This window comes from Anomaloglossus baeobatrachus, unplaced genomic scaffold, assembly GCF_048569485.1.
Source record: "Anomaloglossus baeobatrachus isolate aAnoBae1 unplaced genomic scaffold, aAnoBae1.hap1 Scaffold_2842, whole genome shotgun sequence".
In the NCBI taxonomy this organism is placed as follows: domain Eukaryota; kingdom Metazoa; phylum Chordata; class Amphibia; order Anura; family Aromobatidae; genus Anomaloglossus; species Anomaloglossus baeobatrachus.
The window spans coordinates 135838-141837 of NW_027442310.1; the positions used below are offsets into that span (position 1 = coordinate 135838).

The 6000-nt window shown below is 47.2% G+C and overlaps 5 non-coding genes across 5 annotated transcripts; all 5 read left to right on the forward strand.

The window, feature by feature from the left end:
* The first annotated feature begins 522 nt into the window (after positions 1-522).
* On the forward strand, positions 523-713 carry LOC142266389 (U2 spliceosomal RNA). Its single transcript, XR_012732486.1, has one exon. It is a non-coding gene; the product is annotated as a U2 spliceosomal RNA (small nuclear RNA).
* Positions 714-1830: 1117 nt separating this feature from the next.
* Positions 1831-2021, forward strand: LOC142266390 (U2 spliceosomal RNA). Its single transcript, XR_012732487.1, has one exon. It is a non-coding gene; the product is annotated as a U2 spliceosomal RNA (small nuclear RNA).
* A 1117-nt stretch (positions 2022-3138) lies between these two features.
* LOC142266392 (U2 spliceosomal RNA) lies at positions 3139-3329 on the forward strand. Its single transcript, XR_012732488.1, has one exon. It is a non-coding gene; the product is annotated as a U2 spliceosomal RNA (small nuclear RNA).
* A 1117-nt stretch (positions 3330-4446) lies between these two features.
* Positions 4447-4637, forward strand: LOC142266393 (U2 spliceosomal RNA). Its single transcript, XR_012732489.1, has one exon. It is a non-coding gene; the product is annotated as a U2 spliceosomal RNA (small nuclear RNA).
* A 1117-nt stretch (positions 4638-5754) lies between these two features.
* LOC142266394 (U2 spliceosomal RNA) lies at positions 5755-5945 on the forward strand. The gene has a single exon (XR_012732490.1). It is a non-coding gene; the product is annotated as a U2 spliceosomal RNA (small nuclear RNA).
* The last annotated feature ends 55 nt before the right edge of the window (positions 5946-6000 follow it).

Consider the following 6000-nt stretch of genomic DNA (forward strand, 5'->3'; position numbering starts at 1 on the left):
GCTGCGCAGAAGAAGTTGTTCTTTGGGTGGGAGGGTGGGCTAGTGGAAGGAGGGGGCAATCTCTTTTTTTCCCGGGTGGTAGGGGGATGACAGGAGAAGGGAAGCGGGTGGTGAGAAAGGTACAGAGGGCAGGGTTTGGGGGCTGGGAAGGAAAGGGAAAAGATTAGGGTTTGGGGATGATGAAAGGGCTTTCTACGGGTAAGGATGGCAAAGGGTGGCAGTGACGGAAAGTCAGGCAACCTGTCCTGTCCGTCTTTTTGTATCGTGAATTGGAAAGACTGCAAGGGGGAGGGGAGTTGCTTGCGCCCTAAAGGAGGAGTTATTCAGATTCATTGCAGTGGGCGGCGGCTGCAAAACGCACCATTCTTCTTGTTTTTGCTCTGCAAAGCAGCCTTTTCAAGGGTTGGCTTGGGTGACAAAATGTCTTGTGTAGGCGTGGGTTTGTCTCCCTCTCGCTCTCTCTCCCTAAGATGTGTCCGGCATAGGCCAGGGTGCCACTCGAGGCCCAAACCAATTCTGGTTATCGCTTCTCGGCCTTTTGGCTAAGATCAAGTGTAGTATCTGTTCTTATCAGTTTAATATCTGATACGTCCCCTATCTGGGGACCATATATTAAATGGATTTTTAGAACAGGGAGATGGAAAAAGAGCTTGCTCTGTCCACTCCACGCATTGACCTGGTATTGCAGTACCTCCAGGAACGGTGCACCCCTTCTTAACCCAGTTTCCAAAAGCAGAACTCGATTCACCTGATTCATATTAGCCCGATTAGCGAATTGAAATGAATTTTTATCTAACACACTTTTTACTTGCTTTATTCATCCAAATAGCAAACTCATCACCACTCAACTTCACCAACTCTGCTATGTCCCGTGCAGTATCTTGTTGTCAGTCTAATCTAGATCATGTGTAATTGAATGGAATAGATCCCTTTTGGACAAAGTGGAGTCAGATGCTGCAGTGACCACAGGTGTGAGAGGATCTACAATTGGCATCTGGTGTTATCTCTCTGCTTCCACTCCAAATAAAGTTACCTGTTGTTACCTGAACGTCAAATACTAAGAATGGGCGGCCTATGAAAGAATTAGTACTTTCATTAAGTATACTAAACCGGCTAATTGGGAATAGACAAACTGTAAAAAGCCCTCTGAGAAAGCCCCTCTCTAACCTTTGTTAGTAAGCTTTTCTGTAGCCTGCCTGTTGATGTATTTTCGGTTTGAACAGTGCACAACATGAAGAGACGGAACACTGGCGGCTTGTCACAATGCCCCCCGATGACATCACAATAGCGCTGCTGCCTAGAAAACAAGCTGCGCAGAAGAAGTTGTTCTTTGGGTGGGAGGGTGGGCTAGTGGAAGGAGGGGGCAATCTCTTTTTTTCCCGGGTGGTAGGGGGATGACAGGAGAAGGGAAGCGGGTGGTGAGAAAGGTACAGAGGGCAGGGTTTGGGGGCTGGGAAGGAAAGGGAAAAGATTAGGGTTTGGGGATGATGAAAGGGCTTTCTACGGGTAAGGATGGCAAAGGGTGGCAGTGACGGAAAGTCAGGCAACCTGTCCTGTCCGTCTTTTTGTATCGTGAATTGGAAAGACTGCAAGGGGGAGGGGAGTTGCTTGCGCCCTAAAGGAGGAGTTATTCAGATTCATTGCAGTGGGCGGCGGCTGCAAAACGCACCATTCTTCTTGTTTTTGCTCTGCAAAGCAGCCTTTTCAAGGGTTGGCTTGGGTGACAAAATGTCTTGTGTAGGCGTGGGTTTGTCTCCCTCTCGCTCTCTCTCCCTAAGATGTGTCCGGCATAGGCCAGGGTGCCACTCGAGGCCCAAACCAATTCTGGTTATCGCTTCTCGGCCTTTTGGCTAAGATCAAGTGTAGTATCTGTTCTTATCAGTTTAATATCTGATACGTCCCCTATCTGGGGACCATATATTAAATGGATTTTTAGAACAGGGAGATGGAAAAAGAGCTTGCTCTGTCCACTCCACGCATTGACCTGGTATTGCAGTACCTCCAGGAACGGTGCACCCCTTCTTAACCCAGTTTCCAAAAGCAGAACTCGATTCACCTGATTCATATTAGCCCGATTAGCGAATTGAAATGAATTTTTATCTAACACACTTTTTACTTGCTTTATTCATCCAAATAGCAAACTCATCACCACTCAACTTCACCAACTCTGCTATGTCCCGTGCAGTATCTTGTTGTCAGTCTAATCTAGATCATGTGTAATTGAATGGAATAGATCCCTTTTGGACAAAGTGGAGTCAGATGCTGCAGTGACCACAGGTGTGAGAGGATCTACAATTGGCATCTGGTGTTATCTCTCTGCTTCCACTCCAAATAAAGTTACCTGTTGTTACCTGAACGTCAAATACTAAGAATGGGCGGCCTATGAAAGAATTAGTACTTTCATTAAGTATACTAAACCGGCTAATTGGGAATAGACAAACTGTAAAAAGCCCTCTGAGAAAGCCCCTCTCTAACCTTTGTTAGTAAGCTTTTCTGTAGCCTGCCTGTTGATGTATTTTCGGTTTGAACAGTGCACAACATGAAGAGACGGAACACTGGCGGCTTGTCACAATGCCCCCCGATGACATCACAATAGCGCTGCTGCCTAGAAAACAAGCTGCGCAGAAGAAGTTGTTCTTTGGGTGGGAGGGTGGGCTAGTGGAAGGAGGGGGCAATCTCTTTTTTTCCCGGGTGGTAGGGGGATGACAGGAGAAGGGAAGCGGGTGGTGAGAAAGGTACAGAGGGCAGGGTTTGGGGGCTGGGAAGGAAAGGGAAAAGATTAGGGTTTGGGGATGATGAAAGGGCTTTCTACGGGTAAGGATGGCAAAGGGTGGCAGTGACGGAAAGTCAGGCAACCTGTCCTGTCCGTCTTTTTGTATCGTGAATTGGAAAGACTGCAAGGGGGAGGGGAGTTGCTTGCGCCCTAAAGGAGGAGTTATTCAGATTCATTGCAGTGGGCGGCGGCTGCAAAACGCACCATTCTTCTTGTTTTTGCTCTGCAAAGCAGCCTTTTCAAGGGTTGGCTTGGGTGACAAAATGTCTTGTGTAGGCGTGGGTTTGTCTCCCTCTCGCTCTCTCTCCCTAAGATGTGTCCGGCATAGGCCAGGGTGCCACTCGAGGCCCAAACCAATTCTGGTTATCGCTTCTCGGCCTTTTGGCTAAGATCAAGTGTAGTATCTGTTCTTATCAGTTTAATATCTGATACGTCCCCTATCTGGGGACCATATATTAAATGGATTTTTAGAACAGGGAGATGGAAAAAGAGCTTGCTCTGTCCACTCCACGCATTGACCTGGTATTGCAGTACCTCCAGGAACGGTGCACCCCTTCTTAACCCAGTTTCCAAAAGCAGAACTCGATTCACCTGATTCATATTAGCCCGATTAGCGAATTGAAATGAATTTTTATCTAACACACTTTTTACTTGCTTTATTCATCCAAATAGCAAACTCATCACCACTCAACTTCACCAACTCTGCTATGTCCCGTGCAGTATCGTGTTGTCAGTCTAATCTAGATCATGTGTAATTGAATGGAATAGATCCCTTTTGGACAAAGTGGAGTCAGATGCTGCAGTGACCACAGGTGTGAGAGGATCTACAATTGGCATCTGGTGTTATCTCTCTGCTTCCACTCCAAATAAAGTTACCTGTTGTTACCTGAACGTCAAATACTAAGAATGGGCGGCCTATGAAAGAATTAGTACTTTCATTAAGTATACTAAACCGGCTAATTGGGAATAGACAAACTGTAAAAAGCCCTCTGAGAAAGCCCCTCTCTAACCTTTGTTAGTAAGCTTTTCTGTAGCCTGCCTGTTGATGTATTTTCGGTTTGAACAGTGCACAACATGAAGAGACGGAACACTGGCGGCTTGTCACAATGCCCCCCGATGACATCACAATAGCGCTGCTGCCTAGAAAACAAGCTGCGCAGAAGAAGTTGTTCTTTGGGTGGGAGGGTGGGCTAGTGGAAGGAGGGGGCAATCTCTTTTTTTCCCGGGTGGTAGGGGGATGACAGGAGAAGGGAAGCGGGTGGTGAGAAAGGTACAGAGGGCAGGGTTTGGGGGCTGGGAAGGAAAGGGAAAAGATTAGGGTTTGGGGATGATGAAAGGGCTTTCTACGGGTAAGGATGGCAAAGGGTGGCAGTGACGGAAAGTCAGGCAACCTGTCCTGTCCGTCTTTTTGTATCGTGAATTGGAAAGACTGCAAGGGGGAGGGGAGTTGCTTGCGCCCTAAAGGAGGAGTTATTCAGATTCATTGCAGTGGGCGGCGGCTGCAAAACGCACCATTCTTCTTGTTTTTGCTCTGCAAAGCAGCCTTTTCAAGGGTTGGCTTGGGTGACAAAATGTCTTGTGTAGGCGTGGGTTTGTCTCCCTCTCGCTCTCTCTCCCTAAGATGTGTCCGGCATAGGCCAGGGTGCCACTCGAGGCCCAAACCAATTCTGGTTATCGCTTCTCGGCCTTTTGGCTAAGATCAAGTGTAGTATCTGTTCTTATCAGTTTAATATCTGATACGTCCCCTATCTGGGGACCATATATTAAATGGATTTTTAGAACAGGGAGATGGAAAAAGAGCTTGCTCTGTCCACTCCACGCATTGACCTGGTATTGCAGTACCTCCAGGAACGGTGCACCCCTTCTTAACCCAGTTTCCAAAAGCAGAACTCGATTCACCTGATTCATATTAGCCCGATTAGCGAATTGAAATGAATTTTTATCTAACACACTTTTTACTTGCTTTATTCATCCAAATAGCAAACTCATCACCACTCAACTTCACCAACTCTGCTATGTCCCGTGCAGTATCTTGTTGTCAGTCTAATCTAGATCATGTGTAATTGAATGGAATAGATCCCTTTTGGACAAAGTGGAGTCAGATGCTGCAGTGACCACAGGTGTGAGAGGATCTACAATTGGCATCTGGTGTTATCTCTCTGCTTCCACTCCAAATAAAGTTACCTGTTGTTACCTGAACGTCAAATACTAAGAATGGGCGGCCTATGAAAGAATTAGTACTTTCATTAAGTATACTAAACCGGCTAATTGGGAATAGACAAACTGTAAAAAGCCCTCTGAGAAAGCCCCTCTCTAACCTTTGTTAGTAAGCTTTTCTGTAGCCTGCCTGTTGATGTATTTTCGGTTTGAACAGTGCACAACATGAAGAGACGGAACACTGGCGGCTTGTCACAATGCCCCCCGATGACATCACAATAGCGCTGCTGCCTAGAAAACAAGCTGCGCAGAAGAAGTTGTTCTTTGGGTGGGAGGGTGGGCTAGTGGAAGGAGGGGGCAATCTCTTTTTTTCCCGGGTGGTAGGGGGATGACAGGAGAAGGGAAGCGGGTGGTGAGAAAGGTACAGAGGGCAGGGTTTGGGGGCTGGGAAGGAAAGGGAAAAGATTAGGGTTTGGGGATGATGAAAGGGCTTTCTACGGGTAAGGATGGCAAAGGGTGGCAGTGACGGAAAGTCAGGCAACCTGTCCTGTCCGTCTTTTTGTATCGTGAATTGGAAAGACTGCAAGGGGGAGGGGAGTTGCTTGCGCCCTAAAGGAGGAGTTATTCAGATTCATTGCAGTGGGCGGCGGCTGCAAAACGCACCATTCTTCTTGTTTTTGCTCTGCAAAGCAGCCTTTTCAAGGGTTGGCTTGGGTGACAAAATGTCTTGTGTAGGCGTGGGTTTGTCTCCCTCTCGCTCTCTCTCCCTAAGATGTGTCCGGCATAGGCCAGGGTGCCACTCGAGGCCCAAACCAATTCTGGTTATCGCTTCTCGGCCTTTTGGCTAAGATCAAGTGTAGTATCTGTTCTTATCAGTTTAATATCTGATACGTCCCCTATCTGGGGACCATATATTAAATGGATTTTTAGAACAGGGAGATGGAAAAAGAGCTTGCTCTGTCCACTCCACGCATTGACCTGGTATTGCAGTACCTCCAGGAACGGTGCACCCCTTCTTAACCCAGTTTCCAAAAGCAGAACTCGATTCACCTGATTCATATTAGCCCGAT